This window comes from Onychostruthus taczanowskii, unplaced genomic scaffold (genome assembly GCF_017590055.1).
Source record: "Onychostruthus taczanowskii isolate IOZ18803 unplaced genomic scaffold, ASM1759005v1 scaffold31, whole genome shotgun sequence".
Lineage (NCBI taxonomy): Eukaryota > Metazoa > Chordata > Aves > Passeriformes > Passeridae > Onychostruthus > Onychostruthus taczanowskii.
Window position 1 is genome coordinate 4,778,568 of NW_024500461.1, and position 26,338 is coordinate 4,804,905.

The following is a 26,338-nucleotide window of genomic DNA, read 5'->3' on the forward strand; positions in this document are numbered from 1 at the left end:
ATCATAACTCTGCAGACAGACTTTTTGTAGGCATTCATGAAGGCTGACTTATCCTGCTCAGGCTCATGTCACCAGACTGCCTCTATAGCCTGGGCAGGAGCAGTGAAGCATGCAGGACCATTATGTGATCCTGTTTCTCTCTGGTGACTGCAGAGGTGATTATCCTCACTACGCTAAAGTTAGCTTCCATGAAAACGTTTTTAGTTGGGCTTTTATCAAAATGACTGCTTCAGGGTCGAGCAGTTTATATTCCCATAGCTCTGTTTTGACATGCTGTTTTGCTTTATTTCTTTCTTCATGGTGCTTCTTAAGCACTGCCCAGAATTTTTAGAAGCTTCAGATCTGATCTGATTCATCTTTTTTGAATAGCCTTGCAATGTTAGCCAGAGAAGATCCTTTTTATTCCCTCTTTTTATCTGCAAGCTAGATTTCTAAAAGGATTTGTCCCACTCTGCTCATCTGAAGTTTTCTTCGTCAGTTCCCTTTAATGATTTCTGAGCACACTGGTCAATTCTGATGCTGTTTATTAGGGCACAGAACTCTCAGAAATATTTGCTTACTGGAAAAAAAATACAGAGGGGAGGCTGAAGGACTTGGGTTTGATTAACCTGGAGAAGAATGTCTCCCCTGTATATATAAGCAGGTAATCAAGAAGGTGGAGCTGGGCCCGTCACAGACTTGCAAGACAGGGGGAGAGGCATAAACTGAAACAGAAGAGTTTCAGGCTGGAGAAGCTTTTTCTCCAGGTGGACAGTGTCTGAGAGAAGCTCTTCACTCACACTGAAGGTTTCAAGATCCAGCTGAAGGTAGGCCTCAGCAACCTGTTGTGATGTCAGAACTGACCCTGCTTTGAGTAAGATCTTGAACTAGAGTACTCCAGAGGTCCTCTCCAACCTTGATTATTTTGTGATTTGTTTTATCCATAGAGAATCTTAAGCACTGCTGAGCTTAGGCAGGATTGCCTAACCAAATTCAGTGAGTTTTTAAAATCACATTTAGGAGGAAATATTTAAATGTTTGTCTATATTTTTAGCAAATAAACTACTTAAAACTCTCTCTCTACACATATATATGCATTAACCTGGGAAAGCTGAGTTTTGTGCCATATGAATATCAGAACTACATGTGACAGTGATAGTTTGAAACCCATTCTTGCAAACATGTTCTGGGATTTAGGTTCCTTGCCTTTTTCAGCATTGTCTCCATATTATTACTTTCCTCTGACTCTAGAAACAGAAGATTTATATTCCCTCATCAGGAAGCTGCTGAGCCTCACTCACTTTAATGACAAAAATCCCTACAAACGTCACCCTGTGTGTCCAGCCTGGAATAGCCCAAATCCTGCTGCAAGCACTAAACCTCAACAACATTCAAATGCCCAAACAAAATCTTTACCATAAGAGGCAGCAGCAACATGCTTCAGCATCCAGAATCACACCCTGCTGTGGTCTCACCTATTTCTCACCTCCCAGTTCTTTCAACAGAGGAAACGTTTGAATGAGAGGAATCAATAATCCTTATAAAGACCAGAAAAATCTTCTCTCTCACCCTCCACTCCTACAAGGCAGAGTGGCATCCAGATGAGCCCAAAGTTCTCACTCTTTTGCCCTTCTAGCACACCTGCTATCATCAGAATGAAGGTTGCCAGGTTGGCTCTGGGGTTGTTCTCTTGGCAGTGCAGTCAAGCATGGTGCTGCTCTGATGGCTACACTGCATGCAGGATACAAAACCAACTCCAGCACTGTTCCCAAGCTTTGTGCATGTGAGACCACTTGGAGTGAGAGGAGATGTTCACACGGAGACACTCTCTCAGCATCTAATGCAAACACCTGCTGTGGATATCCTGTCCTTTTTTTTTTTCTCCAAGAAAGCTTTTTCCTTCAACCCTCACCAGGGTCTTGACTTGTCTTGGCCAGGGGTCATCTTCAGAGGCCTGCTTCCCTGAAACAAATTGGCAGAATATTCTCTTCTTTTTCCCCCTGGAGAAAACTTGGCAAAGATCTAGATTTGGCAAGCAGGAAGCAAAAGCCAAACTTGGCCCTTTTAAACGACATTTTTAACTTCCATGGAAGAATTACAGCTAGGCAATCTACCCCAGAATTTCTATTTACCCCATGCAACATAATGTTACTGCAAACATAGTAAGCAACTTGTGTTATTTAGCTGAAAATTACATTTTTGGGACAAGAAAATAAAATGAACTTGTTGAAAGATTGACTCTGCAATGTTCTCTGCACGAATGAATGGCAGGTGAATGGCCCTGGCACAGACACCGTGGGCAGACTGCATTGAATGCCAGTTAAGGATACTAGATGTGCACACAGATTAAGAATTAATAGGGTTTATAAATATATTCTACCAGTCAAACAATATTATCTTTAATTCCATCTGTAAAAGGGGTTTGCATGCTACACATGTCTTTTTATATTTGTGAGTGCTCAAGCTGTTTTAGTAGAATGGACAGGCATGCATTTTGTATTTTGGTAGTAAATTAAGGGAAGGCTAATTTTAATTCCCCAGGTATTCATCCAAAAAGATTATTGAGAAACTTAGGTCCCAATATTACTTTCTAAATGTATTAACTTAATAAACTTACTCTTTCTTGAAATCCTTGCAGTCCTTTGTGGTTTTTCAGTGTTAAATATTTTTTGTTTGTTTTTCTCCACCTCAAGAAACTAGAGTTTTGAGATTAATAAAAGGGAATTTTTATATGAAGAAATCATTATTCTTGCAAAATAACTAGGTGGGTTTTTGGTTTGTTTTTTCTTTTTTATTAAGAGATTCTGCTCAGATTTCTTTCTGCAAAGATTTGTTTAAATTCATAATGAAAATACTATTCGTATTTGTTTTAAAGGAACATCATTTTGGAATGATAACTGGAATGGTTTTCCTGTGGAAGAGCTACCCCAAGCAACTAACACAGCTATACCAAATACATTCATTACAATCCCTCTTGAGAGAAATGCAGCCCCTGTCAGACAAAAACTCAAGAAAAATAAACAATGTTTAAACAAGCAATCTGCTTGGTGTTTATCTACACATGGGTACACATGCCTAATATTCCTGCTGACAACCATTTATCTTTTTCCTACTGATTCTTCCTGGTGCTTCATATTAGTTATTGTTTTTTTCATTATATTTTTCCAGTTGTATCCCAAGTTTATTACATGATTTATAACCAAAACAATGATCTCTGGTCTAAATAATCTGCATGCTGAAAAAACATTAGACTAATATGCTACAGGATACTGAAACACTTCACTGATTGCTACAATAAAAGTCAAAAGGATTGATTGTGTAAGAATTGTAAGAATTCCTTCAGGCCATTAGATAACTGTGTCAGGTGCTGGTTTATTTGCAAATTCCAACAAAAAAGCTGGTTTCCAACAATATAAGTTTGTGAGGATAGGAAAATTACACTGCTTGGAATATTTCTGCAATATATGTCAGCTTCTTCCTTTCCTTGGGTTGGACAAGTGCAGAACCTGTAGCAGACTGCACTGTATTGTTTTGGGGAGCAGAGAGGAGAAAGAGCTTGACAACACTTCTAAAGAGTTTGACGTATACTTTCAAATCTAAATACAATATTATCTTGATGAAGCTCTGGAAGTTGATAAGATTATTGTTATTGGGGTTAAATTAATGTGTCTGTGTGTATACATGCATGTACTATGCACATCTATATATCCAAGTGAGCAATTCCATCTGGTTTCTATTACCTTTGGTACAAAGACATCATGGGATAGACCTATGAAAGGAAAATTAATTAGATGTTTGTCAACACCATAAACCCAGAAGAAGAAACAGAAAGAAAAAATATTTCTCCAAGGTGACCTCCTGTGTTCATCATGTCATCTTAATATATTCATAAAAACACTGATTGCAGTGTCTGCACTCACACATGGTTCTTTTTTCCTCTCCTTCCTTCTATCCCCATGCAAGAGTTCGGGGGTTGAACTGGGTTCTTTCTAATTGTTGTTACTCTGTAATATGCCATACATATTTTCTTAGTGAGGCATATCAAAAAAGACACCTGTTTAATTTGAATGTAGAGTACCTTAGGTCTTATGAGAACATGTTCTGCAGTCTTTCAGAGACATAAGAGAACATGTAATTGGGAAATAAAATTTAAAGAAAAGTTTAATCATTGAAACACTGAGAATGACTCCAATTATCATCTCTTCTCCATGTCACACCTTTAAAATCCAGATGAGACTAGTATGTGTACCAAGTGACGTAGTAGATGAGGAAATTACAGTAACTTCAGGATCTGAGTGTCATTGCTCAGTGCCATTAGAGTAAAGTTTGAGGGAAGAGATTTGGTAGCATGGACTCATATCCATAATATCGTGGCAGCGCTAGAATATGCTCTAAAAACAAACTGGGAAGACTGGTAATGTCTCCTGAACACAGAATTAACCTCACTGGTGTCTCTCTGAAGTGTAGCAAGATGAAGTGCATATTTTTCCAATATCCCAGATGGTTCTTGTACAATCCCTATAACATCCTTCAGTCTCCTGTTTCCTTCCCGCTTTTCCTTCCAAAATGCCACTGACTATGAATAATTTAATTTGCTTGCCAGAGTTCTCCATCACTTTCTCCAGCCTTAAGACAGTAACTTTCTAACACTGTATTTCAATGTCTCCTGGCAGAATATTTTCCATCTGCTTTTTAGATGTGTGAGTGTGGGAGGGGCAGAGGAGGCTGGGATGGCGGGGGTGGTGTCAAGGAACAACGCCAAGACATACTGCTCTCGTTGAAATGATCTACTGCTTCCTTTCTGTTTCCACAGGGCTTGGTACACTGCTCTCACTTCTCTTCAGCGTGGCTGCTGTTCTTCACTTCTTCCTGAGGTAAGTATAAGAAGGAAAGAGGAAAAGAAGTCAACTTCTCAATGCGTAACTTTCAGAGTGTGTTTAGATTGGAAAAGTCTGTGAAATAAAGCTTTTATTCCATTATCCTGGGCTATCATCTCAGTTAGCATTGTAGTTTGCATGAAAAGTATTTGAAGTATGGGCACTGATCTGAATGGGCAGAGGGAGCCAGACAAGAATGTGGGCACCCACAAGGAAAGGGAGCTGAACCCCATCTCTGGCAGAGATCACTCTGGGCATTGCTCTAGGAACAGGGAGAACAAGGAGAATTTGGTTATCACAAAATGTAAATAACATAAAGCCATAGCTGTTCTCCAAGGTACTCTTAATAGGAATAACACAAGGTTATTTGCCATGTGGATTTTAGGAGTTTCCCTTTACAATGAAGAAATCCCAACAATTAATAGTTTTTCTCTATTTGAGCTGAGAGGACCTGGTAAATCTTAGGTCTTCCCAACATCTAGACATGCCTTTGAAGTGGTTTTGTGACAATACATAAATAATGGAAATCTGTAAGAGACATCCTGAAGCAGTCTTTAGGATTGCATTGAAGTACAGTTATATAATAAGAAGAAGCAACTTGGATTAGATCATGAAAGTCAAGAAACATGACAGCAGGCATTATTACGCTTAAAGTGGAACTTATTATGGATAGATTAAATAATGCAGTATCCTGTTCTCCTAAAAGACTATTCAGGCAGTTTGATGCCTGTGGCTATGCCTGGTGTGGTGCACCCCATCACATTCAGTCACAGATGCTCCGTCCAGCTGTGCAGGGACTTGATGTAAATAGAGACCTCTTGGAAATCCCGCCCACCTTTGCCACAAGCCAAGGAACTGAACTCATTCTGTGGTGCAATATTAGATCATGCAAACAGAATGCAGAAACCTTTGTGCAGCTCTGCTGCTGCTGCTGCTGCTGCCATATAATGTGGAAAATGGCTGCTGATTGCTCTATTTTTGTTGTGATCTTGTGCATTCCTTTGTTCTGAGTTCTGCCAAGTACCGTGACAATTCATCTAAATTATATAGCTTCTTAGTGGATAATTGATTATTACATATAGTAGCATTTTATGCATATTATGTGTTTTCTTTAGTAGATAGTAGTTTGTCCGTATCTGTATGACTGACAGGGAGTTGGATGAGAATTTCCCATTTTTGAGAGTTGCAATGTAAAATTATCTCGCTTAGCTGTTCATGGGATAAAGACGTGACTTTTCCTTTTGTTTCTAAAATCATTAAAGCTGAATTATGCTCTTCTCTTGCAAAATAGAAACTTAGTTACTGATATCTATTTGTCAGTGTTATACTGTAGATATATCACCACTTTTTGTCTCCATAGTCTTAGATGAGTTTGACAGATGAAAATCTATACGCAGCTGTGTAATTAATTTATATTTTGTCAAAGTTAGGAAAAGATTTGAATGGCAATTCAGAAGAATCTCATGCAATGCTTAAGTTAGATCATTGCTCCATGTACCTTACAGTGTGTACAAGACAAAGACTGAAATCTACAGCTTTGTTCTATTTTGCATTAAATTGTAGGGTTCTTTTTTCTTCTTCTTCTTTTTGAGCATATGCCATCAAGCATGCTAATGAACCAGTCAAAGAATCAGCTGTACTAACAGTTAATGAGAATTCAAAGAGATTTATTTAGCCTAGCATCATCACTTCAGTGAAGATTCAAAGAGGATTAATTTGATTTATGTCAAAATGGAGGAATCTTTATATAATCTGCAGTCAAACTTTCATGAATATATTTATTCAGCCTTGCAAAGTTCTTAAAATTCATGTGTAAAAGGCTATGGGAGAAGAAGACAATATTTATTTATATGTAAATGATTCTTTTTGTGCATAAAATCTATTTTAGGTTTCAAATATGTGTATATCTCCACTTTGCAATGCTTGGGAATTTGCAGGATAAAATGTGGAGCTTTTGAAATCAATGAATTTTATATGTGACTATAATGGACACCAATATTCTTTCAAAAAAATCTGATGGGCAGACACGAGTAAGAAAAAATTATACAACATAATTCTTAAGGGCACTTTACCATACCTCAAAGAAATGTTTTTCTGCAATACATAACATGCATACAGAATACACATTAGTGTGTTATCAGCATTTCATTGCTCTCTTTTGGAAAAGCTGCATGACTCACATACCCAAGTGAAAAACTCGTGCTAATAACGTCATTTCCATGCATCAAAATTTCACATACAACTATATTGAGCATGGAAAAGACAGCTAATTTTAAAACCAGCAGGATTTGTAAGTGCATCGCTGTTCCTCAAACCCCACATCATTACCATTTCCAGGAACTGTGCATGGCATTAAGTGGCTTTTCATACACCATTTCTATGGCTGTTCATGCACTACTGCTTTCACACAATGACCCCGTATCATGTGTGATGATGTTGAGTCACAGATGGCTTTAATACAAAAAGCTTTGTGTTGAGCCATTTTCTTCACATAGACATTGAAATCCAAATTATTCATGAGTAACTGTACTTTTGTTAGACAACTTGGGCTGTCTAAACTCCAGATTCACAAGATTATTTATGCTTGGCCAGAAAAGGAAAAAATTATAGCATATAGTATTAAATGACCTGACTGGCTTTTACAATGTCCTGCTGTCCTGCTGTTGGTTTTAGGTTTGGTGGTTTTTTTTTTTTTTTTTTTTTTTTTTTTTTTACGTTTGGTTATTTTTTTTGTTTGCTTGCTTTTTGTTTTGGTTCCTTTTTTTTTGGTTTTGTTTTGGTGTTTTTGTTTGTTTTGTTTTGTTATTATAATATGTTGTATTGTAGGACTTTTTAAACAATAGGGAAAAGCAGCAAATTAATGCAATCTCTTGTTCTGACTTGTTCTTTCCAAGACTTTAGGTGGATATTTCCAAGTCAGTTGATGTTAATCCAAAACCAACTATGAGAAAAAAAAAGCTGTGGCTGTCAAAGTGACTATTGGCAATTGATATTAACATATAGATTAAGGAAACCTTCCAACTGATATGTATTTAGGCATATAATGTGAGAAAAACAGCAGATCTACTCTTTGCACCAAAATGTCAGTTTCCCACTGACTTCACAGCACAACACAGACTCTATTTCACTTCAGTATTCTTTCATGCTTAGTAAGGGTATTTGCTAAAACATTTTGTCTCTGAAAGGACTTTCATGCTCTCTGGCTGTGGCCAGTGTTCTCTGTCAGCCATCATGTTCAGCACATATTAATAATGTTATGCTTCAGTGATAAGAAATTAACATCTTGTACTGTCCAACTCACTGTATGGATCCTGCACAGAAATGTTTAGACATTCAGAATGAAATATTAGCCTTGGAACTGCCTCAAAAAAGTGAGCTAGGAAAAATCCATTTTATTCTTAATTTTAAATAGTCACATATATTTACTTTCTATACTAACAGAACTAAGGTGTGCAGAGTAATACAACATTCTTGGCCAGAGAAACCTAAAAACTGTGGGCATGTGGAAAGGATACAAGGCTGGTCCTGTGCTGCTCCCATGGGCATCAAAAGATATTCTGCCACTGCCATCAGTTGAAGCAGAGTCTGGGGTGCTCTGAACAACTCAAAATCTAAAAAGAAACTTTTGAAAAAAAATTTGAAAAAATTAGACAAAAGCTTCTTTGACAAAAGTAGTGAAATCTGTTCCTCCCTAAATGAAACCTTACAATGAAAGAACATGTTAAGAGATCCAGTTAGAACAGCAGAATGGAAGAAGTCAGGCTTCTCATGAGTCACATTAGGCCAGAGCACAACTAGAAATGGCAAGTTTAGACCCACCATAAACAGACTGACTTATCTTGTGATGGAAAGCTGACAAGGCTTTAGCAGGGCAAATCTCACTGGGTGATTTGGGTCCCTCTCTCCTTTCTAGTCACCAGTCTTAACAAAATATGCAGGAACATGATATATCCAAGACCTCTACACTTGTCCTATCTTGTTGTAACTGGCTAACTCATTAGGCAGTTATTAGGTGGTACTGACAGATGAATTCAAAGACCTTATTTACTAAAAACCCAGTGGGATTTTAACAGTGTTGTTTAGGTGACAGTCTCTGCATGATTTTAATTAAAGGGTCATTTTGGTGTATAGCTATACAAATAAGCAATCAGGCTATTTTAGTGTGATTTAAAAGCAAAGAAGACTTTATTGCATATAAATATAAGCAGGAAGAAAATTCTGCACAGAACAGTTAATAATGATGGTCTAAATATCACCTGCTGCTGCAAAATGCAGATTCTGTGTTCAGTCAGTTGTGTTATGATAACTCTGTTATGTAAAGTCAGGTCATGTGAATGTAATGCCATTTAATGGGATAGGTTATAAAATCAGCTCTCATCTGAACAAAAAATCCATTACAATTTCCTATTCTCGCCTTGACAAGGGATAAAATCTTTGGAGTGGCCTACATATCTTGGCCCTGAACATATGGTATTTCATTTTAAAAGAATGAATTTACTTTTCCTTGGCCCAGAATGTAATTCTAAAAAGCACTCACCTCTACCCTTATACTGCAATGTGCATATGTTTCAAACGCAAGAAAGTTAATTTTAAGCAATAGAGCTTGAGACCTATGGGATGGCAGCAGTATGGGGCTCAGAACCACTAATCTCTGTTATTTATTTTGCTTTTTGGTTTTTAATATCTTGTTGAACTTAGTATTTCCTCTGTCACCTGTACCTGCATCAGGTGACACAGTTCTAACTCAGGGTAGTTCCTGTTACATGCAATGCAACAGCATTGTAATCAGTAAAATAAAGGAGTGAAAAATCCCGAAAGGTTGTGCCTTACCCTGCTGGACAACAGCTAAATATGGAAAATAACATCTTCACAAACCACATCATTTAACATAAGTAATTCCCTTTTTTTCCTCTTATCACTATGTGCAAGAAATGGCAGGTTCCCCTCATATGTGCCCCTATGCTTCCAAACCTTAGATCCTTGTCCTGCAAGAAAAAAGAGTAAACTTTAGATAACTGATATCATACCCTTCATAGAGTGACCTAGAAGAACCACTTCAGTGTTTTCTTCACAGGGTAAAGAGAAAAGAATAATCATCACACAGAAAAAGAAACATTGGACTGAATTAGAGACCTTGGAATTTTTTGAGTCAATCTATTCAGAAACATAGTTTTCCAGACATGAGATGTAGGATGTTTCTCCAGGCCTTTTGAAAAACAGATTACTCAAAAAAATGTAAGTAATCAGAATGAAAGCAATGCTCTTAGATCAACCATGAGCTTGAACTTTCTCAGTGGTTATTCACAACAGAAATTTGAATATTTTTTTCACTGATGTATAATGAAAGGAATTATGTCATCCTCTAAAAATGTACTGGTTTTTATAAAATATTTAATATGATCCCATGCTATATAAATAAACTGTAGAAAGAATAATGTATTAATTACTACAAGAGATCATCTTCCACCTAATTAACATATCTCTTGAACTTCCACTTAGCATATACTGTGGATGCTATCATGTTGTAATGTGTTATTTTTATAATCTGTCCTTTTTCTAGAAGTAAAAATGGGACAAGTACCATTTTGGATATGGAGATTTGTTAGACAAACTCTCTGTAAGTCTTCCCACATAATAATATTCCTTTGACTTTCAGACTGTGGCCTCACTTTTAAAATACATATGCTGCACATGGAAATATTTCATATCTCTTTGGAAGTGAAATGAAAGTATATTTTAACATTTAAAAATGTCAGGATATTCTCTCCTGGTTTTTCTATTTCTTAAATAAATGCAAGGGGAAAGATTCACAGCTGCAGTTGTCATAGGGCCAGGAGAGTGACTTTTTCCTGTTTTCCTTTCCTAGATTTAATGGAAAGCACCATATGATTAAATAGTTTATGAGAATAGCAAATGAAATTTGTGATATCAAACTTTAGATACTGTCCAGTTTCTCTAAGGGGCCTAGAAAGAACTGAAATCACAGTTTAAGAGTATTGCATTTACAGTGGATACATTACCCCAGATACTAACATTTCTGGTGTTGCCTGTGGGGTTTGAGAAACCACACTCTACTTATACTCCACTCCCACTTCACTTATGTTTGGAAAAATTAATCTGAAGAAAAAGTGCAATTCACCTATTACAAGTGTTGTTCCAGTTGCAAATGTCTGCTTTGTATGACTTGTGAAAATGCAGAGTGATATCCCCACTAATTTAAAATTACAAAATATTCTCTTCATCCTTGTTTTCACAGCTAGACAAAACCAGGAAGGCTGACATTTATGTGTTTTGCTTTAATCTGAGATTTGCTTTCTTGAATCATTTGGAGACCTATTCAACAAATTTTTTAGGGCCTTAGGCTGGTGTTGATTTCACTTCCTTTAAGATACCAGCTGTACTAGTGAGCTCCAAGGTGGTTAGTTCTGCTCTGAGTCAGAGCAAAAAAAGAAAACATTTTTTGCCAGAAGCATCAATAGTGGCTAAATATTTATTCCTGAAAATAGACCTCAGTTTTTTCACTAAGTCAAGTTAGCTATTATTTTTGTTGTCTATGCTGTAAGCAGATGCATTTACAAACATCTAAACAAGTCATTCACTTCCTCTCTTTCCACGTTTTGTTTATTATTCTAAACAGTTTATAAAAATTTCTAGAAGCAGTACAACCCTTCTTGGTCTCAGCCTTCAGTCAAATGACAAATTTTGTAAAGAGTAATTGTGTGGTAGTATTCTTCCTAATAGAAAGTACATTATGAACATTCAGTATATAGAGAGGTGTTAATATTCACATTTGCTTATCTGCTTATTTAGCACTCTTTGCTTCTGAGATGCTTTTAAAAATTATTTTCTTAATTGCTTGCTTTTCAGTGAATACTTTATTTGGCCTCCTGGTTGTGCGTTTTCTCCCTGAAATAAAATATTGGTCACATTTCACAGTCTGTATTTACATTGTTTAGTCAGTCCTTCACCTTGTAACCTATTGTTTTTGTTGTTTTCTAAACGGTGTCCCAAAGAAGGTATTTCAGGGGTGTGTCTTTTGACTCACTTTAGTGGGATTACACACTTTTATGAGTTTATCTTAGATGGCCAAAATATTTTTATTCACTTATAAATATGATTGTGTGTTTATACTTAATTCAGTAAAAACAGAAACCATTACTCAAGAACATACTCAAGTGAATAAACAAAAATCACAAAAACTTTCTCTGATGAACAGAGCATGAAAGGAATGCAAATGAATGATTGGTGTCTATGTTTGCAAATATGGTTTGAAAGATTCAACAATAGTAGTTATGGTTACCATAAGGGAACTCCATGGTGAAAAAACACTGGCATTAGCAATGTTGTTAGGCAGTTTGAATACATTTCTAGCAAAATAGGGTATGTTTTAAATATTGGAGTTTCAAAAAGTTTTATTAAAGCAAATTTCTGTGAGCCTAACCTTGAAGGTTCTCATGTTATATTGTTACACTGTACAAGACCATGAAAGTTTTACTTAAATTCAGAAAAAGTAGGATAATACATACCCAAGTTGTTGTCCCTGTTGTAGCTTCTGTAGCTGAAATCTACATTTAAAACATTGACCTGGAAAGATAAAATAAATTTTATTTTTGGAAATCACAAAATTACAGATGTGTTTACAAAATGGGAATACCTATCAGATTGTTCTGATAAATAGAGACAATGCACACACAGACTAAAGTACTGTATAGGAAGTGCTTCTTGACCTCATTGTGACAGTGGAAATTTGGAGAGCTAGTGTGCCTCCTTTGGAAAGGCCACTTAAATCACTAATACACAGGACTCTAATGAGCAATAAAAGTGCTTCAAATACAGGACACTAAAAATTGTATGACTACCCTCTACTAGTGTGCTGTCTCACAAATGCTCCTCTCCATATGAAGAGAAGCAGAGATAGGTCCTTATAGTAACAAACTTCTTTAATATCTGTCTATATATGTTTATCCAGTTATTTATAAAACTATATAAGGTTTCTAAACTATATTTGTATCTCTTTCTCTCAGCAACCATGCCTTCTGCTATTTTGAGGTGATAGTTGATATCCAAATAAATCCCATTTGCTATATTCAGCCCATCTTTATTTTTGGTTTCTTATAACTAATGGCTGTGGGTCTCATCAGTTTGACCTTGAAAAGACCTGCTATTTGCCTCATAGGACAATACAGATATGATGTGCTTATGAAAGGGTAACAGAAGTTAGCAATCAGGGACTAGAGATGAATTCAAATTCAAGATTTCATATTATAAATGAGGTGGAGTTGTGGACAACATGCTACTTCTCATTGGACAAAAAAAATCAGGAAAGTCATATTCTAGCTCTTCCACCATCTTTCTGCAACCAAGTGTGGTACAGATTCTCCTTGTTCAGTGCTAAATTTGGACAGAAAATGAAATTAATCTCATCTAACTTTAGACCACTCCAGTGAAGATGCCAGCAACCAAGCTGGTCACAGCAGGCCCCCTTTACAGCCACATAGACACAGTCGGGTGAAACTCACAGGCTTTGTGTGACATGGATGTTCACTGATTATCCAACTTGCAGTTATCTGCGTAGGTTTAGAGGAAGTCTAGTCTTAAAAACCTGATGTTCAGGCAGATATTATCCTCACTGTCAGCTGAAGGTAATGGAAGCTGCAGACATTCAGCACTACTGAAAACCAGAGTCCATTTCTGACATACATAATTTGCAGTGATTCTTCTGTGGCCAGGCTGGAAAAGCACTCTGATCTGTTACCAGAAATACATTACAGAGGAAGTGACAAAAATGCAGATTTAGGTCTTAACTCAGTCATAACTGTTTTAAAGTTGATAAACTCTGTAACCATTTCACAAGCTCAAGTGTATTTATGACTTCTGAGAGGTGATCAGAGTTCATATGGTGGTGGGATCCATAGAAGAGTCTACAAATAAATAAAGTTGATAATGAGCTCATTCTTCAATTTCAAATTTCAGCATTAAAATATGTCCAAAAGTATAGGACTGCATTCAAGTTTACTTTAAATACTGTCCATCTGTATTTGCTGAAGTCGATTCAGGAGAGCATTCTATCTGAAAAACAAATGCAGTAAAAATGCAGAGCACTAGGATATTTTAGAGATCTACCTATTTTTAAAGTTCATCTTCCTCTAGTAGATGTCATTTTTATGAGATGGATCTAGTAGATCTCATTTTTATGACACAAAATGATATACCAATCATATCTTTTAAAAAATGGAACATTTCCTTCCAAGCAGTAGATGTCAAAGTACAAAGCACTGTGCTTGTGCATAGAGGATAGAAAAAAGGGATGGAAACATTTTTGACTTCATGTTCCAGAGACTCCTGTTTAATACCTGATAAATGTTTTATAAGAGTCTTAAGAAAGGGTTAAGAGAGACCATAGACTGATTTGAAGGAAGGGGAAAAGGAAGTGGAGCCAAGGCAGTGCCTCATCTATGTCATGACATGATGGAGCATGGCACAAATTGAAGTAAAGCAAAACTTCCTCTCTCGTGCCTCTGGAAAGTAATAGCTTTCCTCACTTATGAGATTGTGTCTTGAGTGTGACTATGGCTTCCCAATGGCAGGGCAAAAGAAAAAGACCACACTCTCCTTTTAAAAATTTGTTTATAATGGTGATCTCAGGTTAAATTTCACTTCCAGTGAAAGAAAAATACTGAGGATATTGGAATATAGCTTGGGGTTTGAGGTGCTAAGATAACTAGAGAGTAAGAAACCTAAGATCTGGGTGGACTGTCTGCATGATGATAATTATCCTCTGCATAAACCATGAAAATAAGAAATAAAAGCTTGTTTGTTTTTGTTCTGCAAAGCTATATATACATTCAGATTATTCCTTTACTGTTACAGATGTATGATCTGAACAGGCCATTCTGGACTAATTTCAACAGAGTACATTGTGATGCTAGAATCTGTGTGAATGCATGGATTCTTGAGTATTAAAAAAAGCCAGTTCTTTCCATCATGACAAAAAGTAGCTAGTAGCTATTTCACAAGACAGAAATACTTCTGAAGGTGGTTGCAGCATCTCATTATATTGGATTGGGAAAAGCCCACACATGAATTGAAATGGCTGCTAGTGAGTGGATGATAGTGAGCTATAGGATCTTTTCCTTTGAGATTTTTTTCCAAGCAAACAGTATAGCAAAGGAGGAAACTAACATATAAGTGAAAATCAGAATTCTGTGTTCAACTGCTGCAGCTTACATATATTTGGCCATGAATTACAAGCAAGGAAAAACTTTCTTACCATGTGAGCATGGTAAAATATTTGAAGTAGGGCAGAGAATTTCCAACCATGGAAATATTGAAAACTCAATAAATCGTTTACCAGCCTGGTGTAACTGGCCAACTTCAAGCAGGGTTTGGACTAGACGCCCACTAGACATCCCTTCCAGCCTCATTTATTCTATGATTAGAAACGTTGGGCATTGATTGTACACCTAAGGCAAAAAATATCAACTCCAGGATAAAAATGAGAGTGAAAAGCAAGACAGATTTCTGCAGGCAGAATATATCACAGAACAAAGAAGCTTATTTTTGAAATTATTTCTCCCAACAACTCTAAGAATCAGAGGTGAAAATGCTTGCCTTCAGGTCAAAGGTAATTTTCCACTTTAAGTTTGAGACATTCACTACTCACTTAAAGATATGCTAATAAATAAAAGACACCAAAATAGACTCAGTGCTTTACCTTTAAGCTAAAGATAGATGAGAAAACACCAGTCTTTACAGTTAAAGGTTTTCCATGCAGAACAGAAAGATGAAAGTGAAAAACTATAAGAGCATCCCATTGTTTCTGGGATGCCATAAAGTTTGGATGCTGACTAAGGCAGAGGGACAATAAAGACTTGACTTCAGTATTCAATATTTTCCTGATGCCTTCTCCTGGACAAACTGGCAAGATACAAATTGGATGGGTAGGAAATTTGATCCCAGGCTGCACACATAAGGTGTTGATCAAAGGTTTTGACCAGCCTGTCACAAGTGGGATTCCTCCAGGGATCAATACAGGGCCCCACACTGTTCAATATCTTCCAAAATGGTCTGGACACTGAGGTTGAAAGCACCCTTACCTAGTTTGCTGATGACACTAAACTGCATGGTAAAGTGCACCAAAAGGAAGAACCATCTTACAGAGTGTCCTGGGCAGGTTGGAAGAGTGGGCTGGCAAGAACTGTGCCAGATTTAACAAAGACAAGCGTGAAGTCCTGAAGCTGGAATGAAATTTGACAGTCCAGTATGGGCCAGGATTTGCGTGGTGCACAACCAGCCTTGCTGAAGGGCTATGGAATGCACAGTGCAGCTGTGGTGCCTACAATTTCAGAGAGATGTGGACAGATTAGATAGAGACCAAAGGAGGGTCACAGAGTTGGTCAAAAGGCTGAACATGCACTGTGAGGAAAGACTGAAGGATTTGTTTTGCTGGGAGAAGAAAAGGCTTAGGGGGGACTTCATCACAGTACTATGGCAGTTAAAGGGCAACTACAAAGAGGAGACACATAGAGAAGATGGGGAACAACCATTGCAAGTTGCACTGGGACAAGTTTCATGTCCATATCAGAAAAAAAATTTTTTCCAGTGAGACAACTAATCACAGGAACAATCTCCCCATAGATGTGGTAGAGCCCTCATTGTTGAAGGTTTTCAATACACAGTTGGACAGGGTGCTACAAGACCTTGTCTTGGCTCTCTTTCCCATGCAAGATTGGACCACATGACCTTTCAAGGCCCATCCAACCAATATTCTGTTATTCTGTGAAAGAGGAAGAGATAAAGTATGTTTAACACCACTTGAAATGCATGTGTGTGTTAAGGCATTACTTCATCAGGGAGCATGTGGTCAACAGTTGATTTCAGCAGACTTGTAAGGGTTTGGTATCTGTGACCCGTGATTATTGCCTATTCTGACTGTTCTCCACCAGATCCCAAACTCACTGAACTGTTCTCACACAGCAACAAGCACACACTAACCCTTGAAATAATTTTCCTTTCAGTTGCTTCCCTGGCACTAAAACTGCAAACAAAAAGACTGTCTTTGCAACACTTCTCCCACTGCCAATCCTCCTACATAGGTTACAGGAGAAAAGTTTCCCTGGGTCAAGTATGAAGAGGAAGAGATTTAATAAAAAAGCATGGAGCTGTACTGGAAGAACTGACAATCTGGAAGGAAAGGAGAGGAGAGTTAGCAAATATTGATTCATGTTCCTCTCTGTCTCTTGGGACTGAACACAGTAATCTCAAATCTCTGTTTCTTTATTGCCTGGAAACTGTACTGCCCATATGTCCCTAGCTCACAGAAGAAGCAGAGCTAAACTGTAGATAATTTATCTTTGCTGTTCCACTGTCAGCTCATGCTGCCATGACAGTTTAAAAATATTTAAAAGACTATGGTATTCCTTGCTCTGACGTGTGTGCCATTGCAATTGGAATAGTTTATGACATTTCAGCTGTTTCCCTAATAGGAAAATCTTACCAGAATTGAATCCTATACATCACTGAAGTGCAGACCGCCTTCCTGTATGTGACTAATAGAGTTGCATTTTGCTATGAACTTTTTTCAGCTATCTTTATTTTTTTGTAGGAGAGAGATATCCTTCAATGTCTAAGAATCTCAACAAATGATTCAAAATTATTGTTAAGTAATCACAATGTGAAGTATTGCAGTTTGCTGCTCTTTTTTCTATGGCGACAACTTTCTGATAACCTTCTCATGCTGCTTATAGTTAAAAAAACCCCAAACACAAGCAACAAAAAGCTTTTGGGTTTATTTATTTACTATTCTAACAAAGGACTGTACCATCCTGAAGGGATCCTGCCACTTTCTGAATGAATTACTTCTGACATCTCACTTGTAATCTGAAACATGGAACCAAGTCTCATTTCAGGCAAGTTTTACTGATTGTTTCCCTGGACTAAATATAAATTGCATGAAAAAAAAAAAAGGTCGAGGAGAAAAACGAACCCTTATACTGGTATGAAGTCTTAGCCTCCTGCTGGTTTTGTTCTCATAGGTTGCACACAGGAGTCTGGATGGTTTCCTGGGTGACTTTGCTTTCCATTTCAGACATTTAAACTCCAGTTTGAATGAAGTTTGGTGCAGTGAGTCAAATCAGGTTAGAGTTTAATGCATTTGAACTTGGCAGTAACATGGCAGTGTAACAGAGTCCCACCTTCCTGTGCCTTTATGTAAGAGCTGAGGAACATGTTCCAAGACATGGAGCTACTCAATGTCCCCAGACCTTACAAAAGGAAGGTTGGGTCTCTGATACAGAAATCACTGAACCTCCTGTTTAAATCATGCTAAGTCTCCTCAGTTACCTTGAGACACTTCAGAGTGAAATTTTAAATTCATCTTTTATATCTTATTAAACATTTTTTTCATAGAAGAAGACTGGATATTTGATGTTTAGTTCAACTACTGTAAGTCAGGGACAATCAAAACCATATATTGTAATACTTTTCAAGTTTTCTTCCTAATTTATGAAGACTGTGTGGGAGAAGACAACAATCTGTACTCAGGAGAAATGCAGTGAATCAGCCTGTTCCTTATGGTGAAACGTCTTTTAGGCAGCTGCTGTACCTTGTAGAAATAAAAAAAAAAACAAAAACAAACAAAACAAACAAACAAAAAAACCCCAAAAAAACACAAACCAACAACAAACAAATAAACTCCAGATTTCACTTTAATAAACCTCATTAAAAAAAAAAAAAAAGCTGTTGTTCTTAAAAATACTGCACTATAGTCTGCAGTCTTAATGCAATATTTGGTATTGTTTGGAAACATAGTATAATGCTACTTCCCTTTCTATTTGGCTGTAGAAGCAAGGATTATTAATCCCACTAGACTATTATGGAAATTAGGGAAAAGCGCAGAGGGGGAATGGTGCAGAGACCAATTGTCTCAGGGAAGAGTCTGGAAAGGGTTCTTCCCTAAGTGTCCCCATATGCAAACAATGATGGTTGAGATGCCTTTTTAGGAAATTTGAGAGTATTTTCTGCATAGACAGCTGGCCAGCTAGGGTCAGAGATAGCCAAGCACAGCCCTCACTGTCTTCTATCACTGCTAAGCAGAATGCCCGCTGGCAATAACCACGACTTGTTTTGCTCATTGACTGTGCAGGGACAGAAGAGGTGACAGAACAGGTACTTATGCACACAGAGTCACCTGGAGAAATGGTGATCAGTTTAATTTGATCTGAGTTGTTTATCACTCTTGGTCCTTACTTTGGGAAGTAAAGGACAGTATAGAAAGGAGCTGGTAAACTCAGTGACAGCATAGAGTCATGTCTGTTCCTCTACACCTTTTCTGAACAGAAACCAGCTGAAGATTTGCAGAGATATCTTCAAGACAGAGGATATCCTCAAGAGTCAGTTCTGATTTTTGGCCTATATTAACTATCTTACTGGTGTCATTGTGCTAAGAGCATAACAACATGATTTTATAGGTCTGGGAACTTGATGTAAAACCTGAGGATCGTTGGGATTATGTTACTCAGCAGACTACTTGAAGGGTCATGTACTCTGACATCTCTTCTACTTGTTGTCCCATTGTGAGACACCCCAGAAATATTAAAACCATCACCACTGATGTCTCTGATGGGCACAGTACTCTGTGATTTATACTCTTTGAAGGCACAGTAGGATAATGTTCCTTTGTACATTTCCATTTCACTTTCTGGTCTGATCAGATTCGACAATGGCCCAGAAAATCTGACAACCTCAATAACTACTGCTCCTGTTCACTGTGGACATCTGCTACAAGTCTCAAGGGACTTCTAAGGCTTTTGGCAGTCAGTGACTCCATTCCAGATTGTTGTTAAGACTGCACATAATTGAATTTTAATTTATATGAGGAGAAAGCATTTTAAGCCTGTTTTTAGTGACAAATCTAGCCCTGGTCACCCTGTTTTACATGGTCATTGCAGCCACAGGTGGATTCATCAGTCACAAAAAGCCAGGTCCTTCCATCCACGTGCCAGAGACCAAAAAGAACTTCATGTTCATACTCAGAACTATTTCTTGGCACCCTGGCAACTGTTGCATGAGGTATAAACCACCGATTGAACTAAATAGAAAATGGCCACTCAACATTTAATAGAATCATACAATCATTTAAATTGGATACTTTATGATCAGGATGCTGTTGGCCTTTTGGCCACTGAGGCACCTTCCTGGCTCATGTTCAGCTGGCTGCTGACCAGGACTGGCAGGTCCTTTTCTACTGACCAGCTTCCCAGCCACCCCAGCCTGTTGTGCTGCATACAGTTGTTGTGACACAAGGCCAGGACCGGGCACTTTGCCTTTTTGAAAGTTGTGCAATTGTCCTTGACCCATTGATCCAGCCTACCCAGATTCCCCTGCAGGACCTTCCTCCCCTCCAGCAGATGAACATTCCTGCCCAGCTTAGTGTTATCTACAAATTTACCAAGAGTGCCCTCAGTCCTCCAATCCAGATCATTGATAAAAATATTAAACAGGGCTGACCCCAAAACTGAGTCTTGGGAACACAATTTGTGACTGGCCACAAACTGGATATAGCTCCATTCACCACCCATCTTCTGGGTCCAGCCACCCAGACAGTTTTTAATCCAGCTAAGAGTGCATGTGGCCAAGCCATGAAGCTTTTCCAGAAGAATGTTGAGGGATGCAGTGTCAAAGGTTTTACTAACATCTGGGTAGAATAATCATCCACTAAGGAGGTCACCATGCTGTAGAATGTGATTGGGTTAGTTATTTTTGCCCTTATTCTTCCCTAGGTAAAATTCATTGTATCTAAAAGAAGGACCTACACATTTGCAACACTTTTGATGCACTCCAAGCCTCCCTCAAATAATAATAAATAAAAACACTTTTGAGGAAACTTAGCATCAAGCAGCATGAGCTAAAACACACTTTCCACAGAGCAGGTTCTGTCTTGCAGCAAAATACAAAATCCTATCTCACAGAACACATTTGTAAAGCCATTCTATAGGATTTGTCTAAGTCAGTAGGAAATGGGCACAAAGGCATACCTACAAATCCCATTTGGTGAGAATTTGGCATTGGGAACCTGAAATATTTTAAGGTCCAGAACTTCATTCACTTTACTTTCTATTCTTTATTTGTTTCTTTTCCATCTGCAGGGTGTGGAAGAAAGGCAACAGCTTTCTTTTGTTCCATTTCACAGACTCCAGTTTACTTCAGTTACATACCTGCTTATCCCATTTGACCAAAATAGTTTATGAATTCAGATTCATACAGTTGTCTCTACTGTCTGAGTTAAAATGTTCCAGAAAGTTGATTTGAAGAGCAATAGGGATAAAGTGATGATTTACAACGTTCATGACATTGCAATGGTTTAATTTCTCCCAGCAACACCCAGATATGTTCAAATGCAGCTGCTGCTATGTCATTGTAAGCTTTTGTTATTGTGTTCAAATTCTTACGGGGGTGGAGGTGGTGTCCAGATGTGGATTGAAGATCCAGGAAATCCTTCATACCAAGGTCAGTGGTGTTTGCATCCCTGGGTTCAGTCTGAGAAACTAAAAACTTGGAATAGAATTTTATTCTAACCTTTTTTTCCCTGACATTCAGGGTGGCAGCAGCTGCTAGTGCTGATGTTAATGACTTTGTGCCCAAAAAGACACAGCGAGTGACAGATTGTTAATGATTATATAGGGTGATCATTTTTCAAATGCTTCTAAAGTATCTTTTTATTATTGTTGATATCATTCTTTGTTACTGACCAGATTTCAACACCATCATTCACAAACAGCCCTTCATCCCAGAAGAAATCAGACTGCTTAGTTTAGGTGGAGCAGCAAATTCCTCACTGGGGGAAAAGAATTGATTCTGCTATTTATGTTAGAGATAGGAAGATTTTCTTTCAATTGTGGAACACAAGGAGTAGCACACCATTACAAACTCTAATTTCTACATATTTTCTGGTATTCCAGCATTAAAAAGACATTAAAAACCATGGCCAGAATGTTGCAAATACTTATGGGGATGCTGAATTTTAGATATGCAAGTCCAGTGAAATGCAACAAGGATGGTAATACACAAGCAAAAAGCAAAAAGCAATGCTGATATTTAGAGATAAAAAAAGACAAACACAACTCTCTGAGTTACTACCTAGGGATGTGGGCAAGTAATGACATTGTTGTTGTAAGAATGTATATCCTAGGCATATGTCAGAAGCTGGCCATTTTTCAGTTATCTGGAAAAAATCCAAGAACAAAGGTAAAATTCATGTTTCTGTGGGATGTATGGGATGTATATCCCATTTCTCTACATTTTCTCTCCCTTTTCTCTACATTTCTCTCCCTTTTCTCTACATTTTCCTTTCAATTTTTATTTGTGTGTCGTGTATGTGTTGGGATTGAACTGGGGTCCTGCTAGTGGCAGTGAGTGCTCAAACAAACAAGCTCTGCTGAACCCTGTGGCAGAGGGAGGCTGGGGGCGAGCCCAGAAGCTGAGTCAGTGTGCTCAGACTGAGAGATTTAGTGGGAATACATCAGCTTCAGAAAAGTGATGGCTGGAAATGCATCTGAGCTCTAGGGTGGGCTATTTTAAGTAGGAAGAATTCATTGTAGCTGACCTCAGAATTAGTCTGCAGGTTAGACACTATTTTATAATGTGTGACAGGCTTGTCAAGTACTCAGAACAGGCATGTGAATGCATCAGTTCAGCAAAGCTGGGCTTCAGATACACTTTCTTTTGCTTGTATGCTGGCACTCTGTTTGCCTGGCTCTTTTAGAGGACATGAAGGTGAGCAAGAGGAGTAGAGAAAGCAAAGCTTTTACTTGCTCTTTATATTTTTCCAAGAAAAAGTAGAAAGATCTGAAAGGTCTCCATTTCATCCCAATATGGAATGGAAAACTGTTTCTCAAATTGAACATATTCCTGGAATGGGAATAAACAGTTTCCTGCTCATTTCTATTCATGGTTCTTCATTCTTTCCATGTATTTCAGATTATGAAGTCTAAACACCTTTGATTACTGGTCCTTGCAGGAGATGCTTAGAATGGTTGCTCATGTGTGAGTCAAGATGGAAGGCAGTGGCCATATAAAAACATCCCGCACTTTCCTTCTTTTATTTTCCTAGTATTCCTTTGGCCTTCAACTAACACTAATCATTTAGGAGAAGAAAGATATGATGAAAGCCTGTCATAAATAATTATATAGTCCTGCATTCCTCTCAGCAATGTTCAGCACTTATTTTTGAAGCATGCCACCACTAATACACAATTGTTAAAATGTTTCAAGTTATTTGCTTTTTGTGTAATGATGAATTTTTTCCACTGATGGTTTTTATTTGACGAAAACAATGCAACTGATTGGAAGCCAAGAAGATCCTGTATTCTAATCCATGAGACAAGGATTTGACTAAGAACTTTTCATCCTAAGCATGATTGATCAGGTCAAAAAAAAAAAAAATTAAAAAACCACCCCAAAGTTAGGAGGAAGAAATGAACAAATGTCCACTGATTTAATACTTTGATTGAATACTTGACACCTCTGGTGAATGAACTTGGGCAAGATGATTCATAGTATGATGATTTTATTAGATTAGGGATATTTCTAATTAAGTAAGCAGCTGTTGCAGCCAAGTGCTTAATCTTCTAACCATTTTTCTCTCTGCTGTTCCCTGGAATCCTGTGTCTCTTATTATATTGCTGTACGCAGAACTTGTAATAATTTTCCATGCCTTTTATGCCTTAAATTAATCTAGCATAATGTTGCATGGGAATCTTCTGCCAAGATGTTCTGGTAAATGTTCTAGTGCATCATATAGCTGGCCTCTTATAGAGCAGCAGATAGATTTAGCTCCGTGCTCAGAGATTGACACCATCACTTCTTCATTTCCATGCCTTGTTTAAAGTGTTGCTTTTATCTATTAAAAGGGAAATAGGCCTCTTTTACCTTGCTAACTTATGAATCTGCCTTTGTTGTGCAATGTTATCTCTAGAAAAGATAGAAGCTAAAACGCCTTATTCTTTTATAGTTACCATCAAAATGTGATATCTGGTCACATTTTGACTTGATCAATCTTAGCAAATTTCGATGTCAAGATGTAGGAATTGCAAGAAATAGTAAACTAGAAAAAGAGAAGAAAAAGAAGATAATATCTTTATGATAGTACATTAGTTTTACACAGATAAAAATTTTTAAAACTACGGTAGTCCAGCATAGAAATTTGCCAGTTTATCTCACCAAAAAAGTACTAAGACATACTTATCAGTCTTCTACTACTGTTCCTTGCAAGACTGAGCAAAACTGCATAGAATTTTCTTTCCCATCACCTGGCTGGGAATCACTTGCATTGGTAGTATGTTACTTCTGCAAGAAAATGAAATGCTGCAATCAGACTAGGAGATTGCTCAGCTCAAGCCTTAAAAGCCTTGAACTTCCTCACAAAAGAAGCTTTCACTTCAGATGATTTCAGCACTGGTATAATGAGTCAGAGGACAGGAAAAACATTCCTGTAAATCATGAGAAGTACTCTGGGTAGGCAAATATCATATAACTTCTGCATAAACTGCAGTTCAATTCTGATTTTGGTTATACAAATAATGTGATCATGTGAATGGGTCCAGTTACACCTTCACTCCATTCCCAGAGCCTAGAATGAAGTGAACAATTTAATCTTAGCAGGACAAAATGGTTTGCACTGCATAGTATTCAGCCAGATTGGAGTTCAGGCAGAATGGGTATGTAACTGTCTGAAACCATCTCTCCTACATTTGTTTACTTGCAAACTGTGAGGCAAGTGAAATCCACGTAGAATACATCTCATAGATTAGGAAGGTACAGGAAGTGCCATTTTGAGAGAAAGAAGGATCAGATACAAAGGACACATAACTATTAAGCAAACTCCCCTGTCTGACCATTCATACTCCCAGTGCCAGAGACTTTGACTGATGGGACCAAAGTCTCTTCACAGGGGGCAGCTCCAGTGAACCCACAGTTGTCCTGCTTGGCTCCCCCATATCCTACTCCACAGTCAGACCAGGTTTCCTCACCAGTTTGCCTCCTGGTTTCCCACAGAAGGGTCAGAGTTCTGGTTCCTTGGAGCCATTTACTCACAGTGCAGTGAAACAGAAAGAGCTCAAGCTGCTGCCTCTAAGGAGGGACCCCCAACAAAGGAACCCCTGGGCTGTTATACTCCCAGTCCAAGGGCACAAAAGTCTTGCCCTTCCTCTTCTTCAGTCCTTAGCTCCTGCGTGCCTTTGAGTGTCTGGTCCCCTGGCTCACAGGTCCCCAGGCCCTTTCCTATGCAAAGGGTCAACAGCTCACAGCCCCTTGCCTCGTGCTCCAGCCACCCAGATCCCAACCTGCTACTCACACTGAACCTGCACACTGAGCTACCTGCTCTGAAAGTATCCCTTGACAAGAGAATTTATAGAACAATGACAAATATTTAAAGGCAACTTGCCAAGAGTTATTTACTATAAATCATGAGCATATTTAAACAGAACAGAAGTAACATTAACTGTCATAGAGTTTGTACTCAAAATTAGGAATAAACAGGAAGCTAAATTTCATGGGTGAAATTCCAGTTAAAGATATTGTAAATAGAAAGAAGAGATTGTTGAGAATTATGTGTTGCAATCAGGGCAGGTATAGCAGAGGGTAATAAAGAGTGGAAGACACCAGAGCTCTCACTGAGAGCATCCTAAGGATAGAAATTAGCAAGCAGTTAGGGTGCTTCTCCCAGGTGCTTCAAACATTGTAAATAATATAAATTAATTTATTTTATTTTATATTTTATTTTATTTTATTTTATTTTATTTTATTTTATTTTATTTTATTTTATTCTAGAGATAGTGGTAGAATTTTGACTGGAATTTATCTGCTTTTTGGTCCCAAATGATTTCTGATCATTATATATGAGCAATAAAAAATGTGACTGTGTGGGCTGGCTATAATGAAGCTAGGATTTTGTATTCATTCATCACAATATGTAACTCCTAAGTGCATCTGTTATCTCTTTCAAGATCTTATTTCTTTGGGGTAGTTTTATGGATAATTGAGTTAGTGAGGATCTTGGTAGAAAATCATCTGGAAAGGAGGTACATAGAGATTTCAGTGTGGTTTCTCTGTTGTGGACTCAGTCGTGACAGAAGAATTACAAAAAATGCTTATTTTATACAGATTTAGTCACATAAGTTTTAGCTTAGCATTTAATACAGTCAGGAGTACCCTCTCTATCAATGTCACATGCAAATTCATTTGTTGTCTTAGACATCTGTCCTGTAATGTGGACAACTCGCTTGTGAAACTGCTTATCCCTCAGCAATTAATATACAAATCCTAAATAGTAGCTTAGGTGGGACACTTCCAGTGGCTGATAACATGAAACTGGCTTTTGGAACACAACAAAAACCCCTCTGCTCAGGTTAAACCCTCTGAGAAGCCCTCCAAAGAGAGAGAAGCATCCAGGTCTTGCAAAATCCTAGTGGAAGATGGGTACAGAC

The 26,338-nt window shown here is 37.8% G+C and overlaps 1 long non-coding RNA gene across 1 annotated transcript in view; it reads left to right on the forward strand.

Moving 5' to 3' along the window:
- Positions 1-4,803: 4,803 nt before the first annotated feature.
- Positions 4,804-26,338, forward strand: part of LOC121338673 — an 80,815-nt gene continuing 59,280 nt past the window's right edge. Inside the window, exon 1 of the long non-coding RNA XR_005953066.1 lies at positions 4,804-4,853. This is a non-coding gene — a long non-coding RNA (uncharacterized LOC121338673). The remainder of the gene's footprint in view (positions 4,854-26,338) is intronic.